The sequence below is a fragment of the Hibiscus syriacus genome, unplaced genomic scaffold, assembly GCF_006381635.1.
Source record: "Hibiscus syriacus cultivar Baekdansim isolate YM2019G1 unplaced genomic scaffold, ASM638163v2 tig00008957_pilon, whole genome shotgun sequence".
Taxonomy (NCBI): Eukaryota; Viridiplantae; Streptophyta; class Magnoliopsida; order Malvales; family Malvaceae; genus Hibiscus; species Hibiscus syriacus.
In genome coordinates, this window is record NW_024062178.1 from 534,744 (window position 1) to 548,235 (window position 13,492).

At 39.6% G+C, this 13,492-nt stretch overlaps 1 pseudogene; it reads left to right on the forward strand.

Annotated features, from left to right (window-relative positions):
• The first annotated feature begins 9,205 nt into the window (after nucleotides 1–9,205).
• LOC120202628 lies at nucleotides 9,206–12,639 on the forward strand (annotated as a pseudogene).
• The last annotated feature ends 853 nt before the right edge of the window (nucleotides 12,640–13,492 follow it).

A 13,492-nucleotide genomic window follows, 5' to 3' on the forward strand; every position in this document is an offset into this window, starting at 1 on the left:
GCAAATCTACTGATTGCTGGTTTCACCACGCTCTACTAGTTTTCGAACGGGTGAATACTGGCACACGTGGTTTAACTGATCTAAAAGAGCTGGGTCGAGCTGTCGAACGATCCAGAGAGTCTCATGTACCTTCAAACAATAATATTTTATCAGTCCAAATCCTATTTAATTGTTCAAAGCTAAACTTCTTAAGTATATAAGCATTTTTCAGGTTTGACTATCAATTTGGGGTATTTCGAGTCTGAATTTGGCCAAACGGATTGTGGAATCGGAATCAAGGCGTCGAAAAACATAAAATATGACTTTCTGAAAATTCAAATTCTTGGTCAAAGTCAAAGTCAAAGTCAACTTTGACCGTCGATTTGGAGGCCTTCGGGTTCGAATTTGACGAAACGGACTTCGGAAACGGATTCGGGACGTCAAAAACTATCAGAATAGGTATACTCGGAAAAGATTAACGGTAGTTTAATACTCGATCAAAGCCATTTTAAGTTTTGGTCAAAGGAAGTCAACGGTCAACGGTCGGGTCGGGTCAACGGTCGGGACGGGTCGGGTTGGTCGGGTCGGGTCGGGTCAGACCGGTCAAAACGGTTCGAACCGGTCAAAACGGTTCAAACCGGTCGAAATCGGTCAAACCGGTCAAACCGGTTTCCAGCAGCGTCCACTCTCCCTGCGGCGGCGCGTGTGGCGCGTGAGGCCTCCTCCGGGGCCCTAAAAATCCGGAAAAATTTCTAAAAATTATTTTGAGCGATTTCGAGATACTTACAATGATCGGTTCAAATTTTTGAACGGCGGAGAGCTCGATTTCAACTCGAGCGAATCTTTGACTGCTCCACCTCCTCACGGGCCGCCGTCGACGGTGAACAAGGTTGACACCGGCGGACTCGAAACGACACAAGGAACACGATGGTGCAGGAGGTATCGTAAATAGAGCAACGATCGGCGGTGAATTTAAGATTTTCCCGGCGATAGAGCTAAAAAAAACGTCGATACTTTGACTGGAAATTCCCGACATTTGGCCGCGTTTCGCTTCAATTAAATTGAAGGGTTTGTTCCTCGCTCGATGAACACAACGGTGGTTTCAAAACGACGATCGAAATTCAGACGGCGTCGGAATCGGAGTTGGAAACTACGTATGGGAAAGGAAAATTGGGAGCATTTTGGTTCTGAAAATCAGAACCAGATGCACGCTTATAATCAAAGCTGCCGACAGATTTAGGGTAAATTCAAGGCTTGGTCCTTGGATTTCCTTCACTTCTAAAATGGCCTATAAACTCTCATAAATTTTGATTTAGTCACCAACAATTTACCAATTTTCACAATTAACCTCCAATTTGAATTAAATATTATTTTGTAAATATTCGGGTTGTTACAATTCTCCCCCTTACAAGAAATTTCATCCTCGAAATTTACCTTATGAGAACAGTTGAGGAACTGAGCCTCCATTGACTCCAATGTCTCCCAAGTAGCTTCTGAGGGGCCTCGATTACTCCATTGAACTTTGACCATTGGAATGCGCCTATTCCGAAGAACTCTCTCATCTCTTTCTAAGATATGAATGGGCTCTTCCTCATATGACAAATCAGGTCTCAGCTCTACTTTCTCAACCTGAATGATGTGACTTGGATCTGGACGGTATCACCTTAACATAGACACATGAAAAACATCATGAATACGACTAAGATGGGAAGGCAACTCGAGCTGATAAGCAACAAGTCCAACTTTCTTTAAAATATGATACGGCCCAATAAATCGCGGACTCAGTTTACCCTTACGTCCAAATCTCAATACTTTATTCCAGGGTGAAACTTTTAAAAAGACATGATCTCCAACCTCAAACTGTATATCCTTCCTCCTTTGATCTGCATAAGATTTCTGCCTATCAAATGCCTCTTTCAGACGGTCACGAATTAATCTGACTGTGTCCTCCGTCTCACGCACTAACTCAGGTCCCAACGTTTTCCTATCACGCAACTCAGTTCAACAGATCGGAGTGCGACATTTACGCCCATAGAGTGCTTCATAAGGTGCCATACGAATGCTGGTCTGATAACTGTTATTGTAAGCAAATTCAGCCAACGGCAAAAAGTTCTCCCAACTACCATGAAAATCGACTACGCAACCCCGCAACATATCCTCCAGAATCTGAATTACTCTCTCAGATTGACCATCAGTTTGTGGATGAAAGGATGTACTATAATCCAATCTTGTTCCCAAAGTCGTATGTAACGCCTTCCAAAATCTCGAAGTAAATCTCGGATCTCGATTAGAAATAATAGACAATGGAACACCATGCAATCTGACAATCTCTGAAATATACAATCTTGCCAGCTTGTCCAAAGTATAATTTACTCGCACAGGAATGAAGTGAGCTGCCTTTGTAAGTCTGTCAACAATCACCCAAACTGAATCTTTTTTCGAATGAGTCATAAGCAAGCCAGTAACAAAATCCATAGTAATACGCTCCCATTTCCATTCAGGAATCTTGATAGGCTGTAACAAACCTGATGGATGTTGATGTTTTGCCTTAACTTGTTGACAAGTCAAACACCTAGCCACAAAATCAGATATGTCTTTCTTCATCCCAATCCAATGATACATCTCTCAAATTCCGGTACATCTTATCTCATCCGGGGTACATAGCATATGGACTACTATGAGCCTTAGTAAGGATAGTCTGCCTCAACTCAGCATCATTAGGCACACAATATCTACCTTTAAAGCATAAAACTTCATCCTGATCAATTGCGTAATCTGAGTTTGTCCCCTGCTCTACTTGCTCAAAGATGGAAAGCAAGGAGCTATCAAGGGGCTGCTTAGCCTTGATCTCATCAACTAAGGTCGGCTTAACTTGCAATTCTGCTAACAAAGTGCATCGTCATATAAATTCATCTTGGCCATTAAAGACCTCAACTCCGATATCGTCTTTTGACTCAAAGCATCCGCTACAATGTTAGCTTTACCAGGGTGATAATCAATCACGCAATCATAATCCTTTATAAGCTCTAACCAGCGACGATGTCTCAAATTAAGCTCCTTCTGGGTCAGAAGATACTTTAAGCTCTTATGATCCGTGAAAATAACACTTCTCTCCATAAAGATAGTGTCTCCAAATCTTCAAGGCAAAAATTACTGCTGCCAACTCTAAATCGTGAGTGGGATAGTTACTCTCATGCGCCCACAACTGACGGGATGCATAAGCCACCACCTTACTTTCCTGCATTAAAACACAACCAAGTCCTGAATGTGAAGCATCACTATACACTGTAAAATCATTCCCGGACTCTGGTTGAATCAACACCGGTGCTTGAGTCAAAACCGCCTTTAATTTCTCAAAGCTCTCCTGTTGTGCCTCGCCCCAGTCAAACGGCACATTCTTCCTTAACAACTTTGTCAAAGGAGAAGCAATGATCGAGAAGCCCTCAACAAAACGTCGATAATAACCAGCCAAGCCCAAGAAACTGCGGATCTAGATACGTTCTTAGGTCGTTTTCACTTCATAATAGCCTCTATCTTGTTGGGATCGACCTGAACACCTCGCGCAGAAATAATATGCCCCAGAAACGACACTTCTTGAAGCCAAAACTCACACTTGCTTAGTTTGGCATATAGACGATGTTTTCTCAAAGTCCGCAGAACGATCTTCAAATGCTCGTCATGCTCTGCCTCAATACGAGAATAGATCAGAATATCGTCAATGAAGACCACCACAAATTGATCCAAATATGGTCGGAACACCCGATTCATCAAATCCATGAAAGCTGCAGGAGCGTTCGTCAAACCAAAAGGCATCACTAAAAATTCATAATGACTATATCTAGTGCGAATGGCCGTTTTTGCAACATCAGATCCTTTAACTTTCAATTAATAATACCCCGAACGAAGATCAATCTTAGAGAATACAGTAGCTCCTCGCAATTGAACAAATAAGTCATCAATCCTGGGTAGTGGGTATTTATTCTTGATCGTCATTTTGTTCAATTTCCGATAGTCAATACATAATCTTAGCGACCCATCCTTCTTTTTCACGAACAGGACTGGAGCTCCCCATGGTGAAGTACTATGTCGGATAAATCCTCGATCGAATAATTCTTGCAATTGGATTTTCAACTCCTTAAGTTCCTTTGGAGCCATACGATAAGGTGCCATAGAAATAGGTGAAGATCCCGGATAAGTCTCAATCTCGAACTCTACCTCTCTATCAGGAGGTAAACCAGGCAACTCCTCTGGAAAGACATAAGGAAACTCGCTAACTGTACGAATCTCTTCGATCGTGGACAATGAACCTTTAGTATTCAAAATACAAGCAATGAAGGTCTCATATCCTTCCGGATCATACAATCAATTTCCATCGCTGAAACTATATTAGAGAGATAACCACGCCGTTCACCAATTAACACAACAGTCCGACCATCTGAAGTCTTCAGAGTAGCCCGCTTGTATTCGCAATCCAGCTTTACCTTGTGTTTATTCAACCAATCCATTCCAAGAATTAGATCGAACTCCTCTAAAGGAAGCTCCATAAGATCAGCGAGAAAAATTTCTCCCTGAACCTCGAGAGGACAACGCCGGAATACTTTATTCACTAATACCGCTTGTCCTACTGGACTTGTAACTGTAACAGTATTTTCAGTGTTCTCGATCGGAATCTGAAGGTTTCGAGATACTGAGCTCAATACATAGGAGTGGGTGGAGCCATTGTCCAATAGTGCAAAGTATGGAATGGAATAAATAGTAAATGTACCTGCAATAACCTCATGTTCATCTCCGTCATCACGACGTCTAGTGGTATAAACCAAGGCTGGTTGTCTAGCCTCAGAAACTGTTGGCCCTCTATTTTGTTGAGGTCGTGCTCTACTGTCTGTCCTGGACGCTGAACCACGAGTCTTTCCTTGACTACGATCTCTAATTAGAGTATGTACTGTAGTCTGAGAATGCACAGGAGTCTGAGTAGCAGTCTGCTCAAACGAAACTAGCTGAGGACAATCCCTCCGATAATGACCACTAGATCCACACTGATAGCAAAGACACATCTTCTTACGACACTCTCCTGGTGTTGTTTACCACAATACTCACAAAGGGGCCCTATATAATACGACGAGGAACCACCTCGACTGACAGCTAAAGGTGAGGATGCTGCAGGCCTGAAACGTGTATTGCTTCTCTGAGGGGCCAAAGTACGAGTCCTCTTCCCGGACTGTGCTGATGACTCAACAGGGCCTGAAAATTTTTTAGATCGTTCTTGATCAACACGCTCTCTACCAGAAGCTAAAACCTCAACCTCTTCAGCATCTTTGGCTCTGCCCACCAGCACATCAAATATCTCATCCTGATGGGTTACAACTGCCTACGCAGCTCATATCTGAGTCCAAGGGCAAATTTATGACATCGATCTCTCTCCGTAGGTACCATACTGAATCCATACTTCAGCAACTTCAAGAACTCGATCTCATACTCAGAAACAGTCATGTCTCTCTGAACCAAGTCTTGAAACTGTTGTCGTCTCTGAGCTAAGTAGCGCTCTCCCAGAAAACGACTCCGAAAGCGATCCTTAAAGAAATTCCAGGTCAAACGATCGGTAGGAACACTACTGGTCACTGACTCCCACCAAGTGTAGACATTGCCATCTAACATCGCCACAGCACCCTGATATCTCTTAGTTAAGTCTAAACCCAACTGATCCATGCGTCTCTCTGTATCCTGGAGCCAATCCTCAGTTTCAGTAGGAGCTCCACCAATCTGTCCCCCAAAAGTTCTAACTCCATTGGCAATCAAAGTCTGCGAAATAGGAACCTCTAATACAACACCAGTAGCTCTGACTGCTCCCTGTATCAACTGCAGAAATTGTCTACCAAAATTCTCATCCAAAGCAACTCCGGTAGACTCTGACTCAATATCGGTCCCTTCTATGATCGGTGTAGTCATGCCAATACCACGCATGAGGCAGATTTGTTGGGGTCGTAAGAGTAGGATCTCCTATCGGAGATGGGGGATCTACCCGTATCTCATCAATCGGATCTGCAAATCTAGCCACTCGACCTCGTCCACGGCTAGTTCGACGACCACGTCTAGCACTCATTTTGATGGATCTCAAGTTTACTACAGAAGATAAAACTTAGGGTTAGATAAGCACTTGGAGTCTCGAACACAATTTAAAAATCTTAATAATTTTGTGACATGGCCTTAGTAACTCGTTTTGTAAAATATTTCAAAACCTTATTTTCAATGTGGACTCATACACAGTCCGAGGGTTAAAAACCAAAAGCTCTGATACCAATAAATGTAACCCCCTAGACCCGACTATGCGTTTCGACTAAGTCTAGTGGATCACATCATGATTATTAAAGACATTTTCCGAAACCGTTATTCCATCAATATAAAATCACATTATAAATAACATGAAATTATAAACAAATTATACTATCAAAATCCAACTCGTAAATATAGTACCAATAAATAATAATTTAATTTAAAACATGTCTTCAAATTCAAAATCACAATAAACCGAGCAGTAATAGCAAAAGAGTCATCATTATAAAATCCGATATTTTAAAATAAGGTCCATGTCACCAAAATAAAATCAACTTTCAAGATAAAAATATTACAATCTGATTTACTTCAAGAGATATGTTGATCCTCCAAGTGCTCGAACCGAGGTATCTAACCAACAATATCTGAAAGGGGGAAAACATTTTCGAAAGGTGAGCTAGGCTCAGTGTGTCCCAACATATCCATAAAATCACAATAGGTACAAATCATAGTCCAGTAATCTCACAAATTCGTAAAAGAGTTTAACTTTTGAAAATCATAGTTTAAACCCTTTTCTGGTACACCATCAGTAGTTCCCAAAATTATTTTCTATATAGCTTACTTTATGCACATAGCAAAAAGAAAGCCGACTTAAGGATAGGCTCTGAAGCTTGTATTCTTAAGCCCAAGTCAATAAGTCTATATAGCTTACCCTAAGCACACAGCAAAGGAAAACCGACCTAATGAAACATCTTGGGGCCCTCAAGAGTCACATTAGGCCCAATTAGCTTCATCAGAGCTATTCCATCGTAATTCAATTCCAAAATTCAATTACACTGTGACATAAATTCCATAAATCCAAAAACATGGTAATCATATACCATTTCAAAACAAAAATTAGATAGCAGCCATATTCCATAAATTGTCACATTAAATTGGTGCATCCATAAAACAATAACCAATGAATTCGGTGTACCACATATTAAAACCAATAAAACAGTTCAATAATAAGTAGGGAACACACCTCGACAATAGGTTCAAATAGCAAATCTACTGATTGCTGGTTTCACCACGCTCTGCTATAGTTTTCGAACGGGTGAATACTAGCACACGTGATTTAACTGATCTAGAAGAGCTGGGTCGAGCTGTCGAACAATCCGGAGAGTCTCTTGTACCTTCAAACAATAATATTTTATCAGTCCCAAATCCTATTTAATTGTTCAAAGCTAAACTTCTCAAGTATATAAGCATTTTTTGGGTTTGACTATCAATTTGGGGTATTTCGAGTCTGAATTTGGCAAACGGATTGCGGAATCGGAATCAAGGCGTTGAAAAACATAAAATATGACTTTCCGAAAATTCAAATTCTTGGTCAAAGTCAAAGTCAACCACTTTGACCGTTGATTTGGAGGCCTTCGGTTTGAATTTGACAAAACAGACTTCGGAAACGGATTCGGGACGTCGAAAACTATCAGAATATATACTCGAAAAAGATTAACGGTCGTTTAATGCTCGGTCAAAGCCATTTTAAGTTTTGGTCAAAGGAAGTCAACGGTCAACGGTGGGTCGGGTCGGGTCAACGGTCGGGTCGGGTCGGGTTGGTCGGGTCGGGTCGGGTCAGACTGGTCAAATCGGTTCAGACCGGTCAAAACGGTTCGAACTGGTAAAACCAGTTGAAAACCGGTCAAACCGGTTTCCAGCAGCGTCCACTCTCCCTGCAGCGGCGCGTGTGGCGCGTGAGGCCTCCTCCGGGGCCCTAAAAATCCCGAAAAATTTCTAAAAATTATTTTGAGCGATTTCGAGATACTTACAACGATCGGTTCAAATTTTTGAACGGTAGAGAGCTCGATTTCAACTCGGCCGAATCTTTGACTGCTCTACCTCCTCACGCGCCGCCGTCGACGGCGAACAAGGTTGACACCGCGGACTCGAAACGACACAAGGAACACAATGGTGCAGGAGGTGTCGTAAACGGAGCAACGATCGGCGGTGAATTTAAGATTTTCCCGGCGATAGAGCTAAAAAAACGTCGATACTTTGACTGGAAATTCCCGACGTTTGGCCGCGTTTCGCTTCAATTAAAATGAATGGTTTGTTCCTCGCTCGATGATGAACACAACGGTGGTTTCAAAACGACGATCGGAATTCGGACAGCGTCGGAATCGGAGTTGGAAACTGCGTATGGGAAAGAAAATTGGGAGCATTTTGGTTCTGAAAATCAGAACCAAATGCACGCTTATAATCAAAGATGCCGACATATTTAAGGTAAATTCAAGGCTTGGTCTTTGGATTTCCTTCACTTCTAAAATGACCTATAAACTCTCATAAATTTTGATTTAGTCACCAACAATTTACCAATTTCACAATTAACCTCCAATTTCAATTAAATATTATTTTGTAAATATTCGGGTTGTTACATGTATCGAAATATTGTTTTATCTTTTGGTAACTTATTAACATATTTTGATTGAGATAATTTTAACGAATGATGTTTATTAACATGATTTTTGTAATTTATCAAAATGAATAATCAATCAATAAAATAAAATTTTAATATTTTTTAAATTTTATAATATATTGCTACATATAAGTTATAACATAAACTAAAATTAAGTAAAAAAAAATAAGATGGACAATTCTATCATTTTACATTACTGAAATCAAATTCATCTTACATGTCTGCGAACCTAACAGAATATGAAATTGGATTCCAATTCAATTTACTGCCAACGAAACATTTCAGATTCAGATTTCAATTCCTAACATATTCCAATTCCTGACAGATTTCAATTACTGATAATTCCAATTACTTCACATATTACAATTCCTTAAAAACACTCCAACTAACCAAACGTTACTTAGGTTCGAGTTCACAAGTTAATTTAACCAATACTAAAAAGGTTAAGAAGGTTCCAGAACCAGCATAAATCTCTTGTCTGATCTCTAATACCAAAGTGAAAAATAGAAAAATCAGATCTTTTTCCAAAAGCAAAAGTCTAAGCTTCTTTTACAATGGCCGATGAAGCTAAAGCCAAAGGCAACGCTGCCTTTTCTTCCGGCGATTTCAACCCCGCCGTGAAGCACTTCAGCGACGCCATAAACCTTTCTCCGACCAACCACGTCCTTTACTCCAACCGCTCCGCAGCTTACGCTTCCCTCCATCAATACGATGCCGCATTATCCGATGCCAAGAAAACCGTCGACCTTAAACCGGATTGGTCCAAAGGTTACAGCAGACTCGGCGCAGCTCACCTCGGTTTGTACCAATACCAAGAAGCTGTTTCGGCTTACAAGAAAGGCCTGGAGATCGATCCTAATAATGAAGCATTGAAATCCGGCTTGGCTGATGCTCAATCGGCAGCGACGGCTTCGACTTCTCGAGCTAGGTCAGCGCAGCCGCCGAATCCATTCGGTGACGCTTTTCAGGGGCCGGATATGTGGGCTAAATTGACGGCGGATCCGACTACTAGGGTATTTTTACAGCAGCCGGATTTTGTTAAAGCAATGCAGGAGATTCAGAGGAATCCTAGCAAATTGAATGAGCATTTGAAAGACCAGAGAGTTATGCAAGCTTTGGGTGTCTTGTTGAATGTAAAGCTTGCACATGGTAGTGGTGATGACATTGAGGTACCAGAGGCGGAGACGCCTTCACAACCTGCTGAGGGGGAGGCGAAGAGCCAAAGCCTGTGACTGAACCGGAACCGATGCAAATCTCGGAAGAAGAGAAGGAGAAAAATGAGAAGAAGGCTAAAGCTTTGAAGGAAAAGGAGACTGGAAATGCTGCCTATAAGAAAAAAGACTTTGAGACCGCTATTCAACATTACACGTCAGCAATGGAGATTGATGATGAAGATATTTCGTATATCACAAATCGAGCTGCTGTTTATTTAGAAATGGCCAAGGTATTTTATTTACTTTTATTTTGCTTAAAATCTACTGTTATAACTTACTTCTTTCATTGTAGTTGTTGCTATGAACTTTATAAAAATGTATAACTTGTTGGTTGATTAACATTCGTGCTGATATCGTGTCGGAGTATAAAATAATTAATGAATTTAGATGATTGTAACAGAATCTGTTGGGTCCCTTTAGCACCAGATGATTACCTGTTTTTACAAGTATTCATAGCGGTAATAAAAATTACATCTTGAATGGTATCTTAGTATGATTATTAGAGTATTAGTTTACCATGACATGATTGTGTATGTTGTCATTTGTTGCTAAATATTCGGAATGTATAATATCTGCTTTTAAAAATCTAAAACATTTACTTCCTTCGCTGTAATTATTGCTATGAACTTAATAAAAATGTGGATTTTGTTGGTTGATTAACATTCATACTGATATCATTTGAGAGTATAAAATAATTACTGATTACACAGTTCACTGTTGGGTCTCTTCATCTCTAAGATGGTTCCCTACTTTTACAAGCACTCTAATAGTGGTTGAACTTGTAAAATTATATCTCGAATGGTATTTTAATTCTTAGCATGTTTATAAAGTATTAATTTATGATAGTTTTATTGTGTATGTTCTGTCATGCGATGCTAAGTGTGCAGAATGTATATTATCTGCTTCATTATGTTGGTATTGAGCATGAGTTTGTACATGCATGAACGAATTTTTTGTTCTTCAAGAGACAGCATGAGGTGGCACTGGATTGGTAAGGAAAGGCCTAACTTTTCCTCCCAAACAAGGATTTTCGTTCAATTTCTTCTTTCTGGTTACAAGAAGTTTTAAATTTTTTGGTCTGGAAAGAAGTCAAGTGATTATCATTATTAATTTATTATGTTTTGGTTCCCATTATTTCAACTGAGACCTAATTGTTGAATGCAGTATGAGGACTGCATTAAGGACTGTGACAAGGCTGTTGAAAGAGGTAGAGAGCTTAGAGCAGATTATAAGGTGATAGCGAGAGCTTTGACCAGGAAGGGAACTGCTTTGATGAAGATGGCTAAATGCTCAAAAGATTATGAACCAGCTATTGAGACGTTCCAGAAAGCTCTTACAGAGCATCGCAATCCAGACACATTGAAGAAACTAAATGATGCTGAAAAAGCCAAGAAAGAACTAGAGCAGCAAGAATATTTTGATCCAAAGATAGCTGATGAAGAGCGTGAGAAAGGTATTCATATTGTTTTAGGTGGTATCTTTATTATTCTTTATTCTTTTTTATGGTTTGTGTCTGGCTACTGTTATTTCCCAGGTTAATTTATGTTTGGTCCAAGTCAACATGTAATATTTATGTTGGAGTGAGCAAAATAGTAGTCCCCTTAACATGTTCATCTGTTGACTTCTTGAATATATTTATATGCAGGGAATGAATGTTTCAAGCAGCAGAAGTATCCCGAGGCTGTGAAACATTATACTGAATCATTGCATAGAAACCCCAAAGATCCGAAGGTAAGAAGTTTTACTCTGTTTTTGCGAGTTTGTTGCTGACAAATTCACTAGTACTGACATCATACTTACTGTTGAAATGCATTATGGCCTTGTCAGGCATACAGCAATAGAGCAGCATGCTACACAAAATTGGGTGCTTTGCCTGAGGGATTGAAAGATGCTGAGAAGTGCATTGAGCTTCATCCAACATTTTCTAAGGGTTACACAAGAAAGGGAGCTGTTCAGTTCTTCATGAAGGAGTATGACAAAGCTTTAGAGACATACCAGGAAGGATTGAAACATGATCCAAATAACCAGGAATTGCTCGATGGTGTTAGAAGGTATATATATGACTTTCTGTTTTACGTTTTGGTTTCGTGTTCCTGTTTCACCATTGCCGTATAATTACCTGTTTCTCTCAACTATTATGCAGATGTGTAGAACAGATCAACAAAGCTAGTCGAGGTGATTTGAGCCCTGAAGAATTGAAGGAAAGACAGGTAAGTTATTTCATTTTTCGTTTATGTTGTTTACACCTACGTTTTGAAAACTGATTAGGAGGCCCTGACAATGTAAGTCGGTATAATGTTGCAGGCCAGGGCGATGCAAGATCCGGAAATTCAAAACATTCTCTCGGATCCAGTCATGAGACAGGTAAGTACTGAATATACACGAGTATAGTTGCGCATAACCCGTAAGTTGATTATGTTCAGGTTCTTTTTTTCTTATATGGTTTATTGAGAAAAATTTGGGATGTGGGTAGGTGTTGACTGATTTCCAGGAGAACCCAAAGGCAGCACAGGAGCACACGAAGAATCCTATGGTGATGAACAAAATTCAAAAGCTGATCTCTGCAGGTATTGTCCAGATGAAGTAAATGTGACCATGAAGTTCTATTTTATTTCTTTTTGCCCCCTTTTTCCCCATTTCGGTAAATCTGTACTTTTTCTTATGAATTCGATGGATTAAAGTTCATAAAAGTAGTTCCCAGTGGGAGATTTTCACTCAGCAGTTTGCCTCTTAAATTTTCCAAGTCGTGCTTTTAAGTTTGTTTCGAGCAACTGTTTAGTATACCATGAAGCAATTAAGAACGTATTTTGATCTTTCGAAAGAGACTACTTAATTTAACCGCTTTGTGATGAATTTTAGCTGATCGACATTAAAATTTAGTAGTTGTCGGGTCCCTCTGTTATAGAGAGCATGCCAATTTAGTCTATTTACTATGAAAACGATCAGTTTAGTCCATTTATCATAAGACAAACTCAAATCTATACTTAAGCTTGAACTGAGAAATTGAGTTAGAAAAGTAAGCTGTGGTGTTCTTTCTTTAGGGGCTCTTCAGGCAACAACTAAAGTTATGTCATTCTCTTTTTAATTTAGGGTTTTCTCGAAAATAAACTTTTAATGAACTTGAGCTATGGCATTCTTTCTTTCTGGGCAGCTTAATTAGAAATAAATCGATTTTTGAGAACAATTTGATAGGTATATGGGTGCGGAGAGTTCTGCTAGTACAAGTATTGCTTCATCAAAAATGGTATGATAAAAAAGGTTTAGGTTTCACACATTCTATTTATCTATTTTCGTTTTTCAAATATTTTATTAAGAGAAAATAACCTCAGTGATAAAAAATGTCTTATAATATACGAAATTAATTAATTTTTTTTAGATTTGTAAAAATGACCAACAAATTTACAACGCGAATTTCAATTTCGTAACCTAGTTTTCAATTTCGCAACACGAATTTGTAAATCGCAACACATAGTCAAATTTGCAACGTGATAGTCAAATTCGTAATGCGAAATTCAAATGTTTTTACGCGAAACACAATATTAATTTCGCAACACAAATGTAAACAGTATTA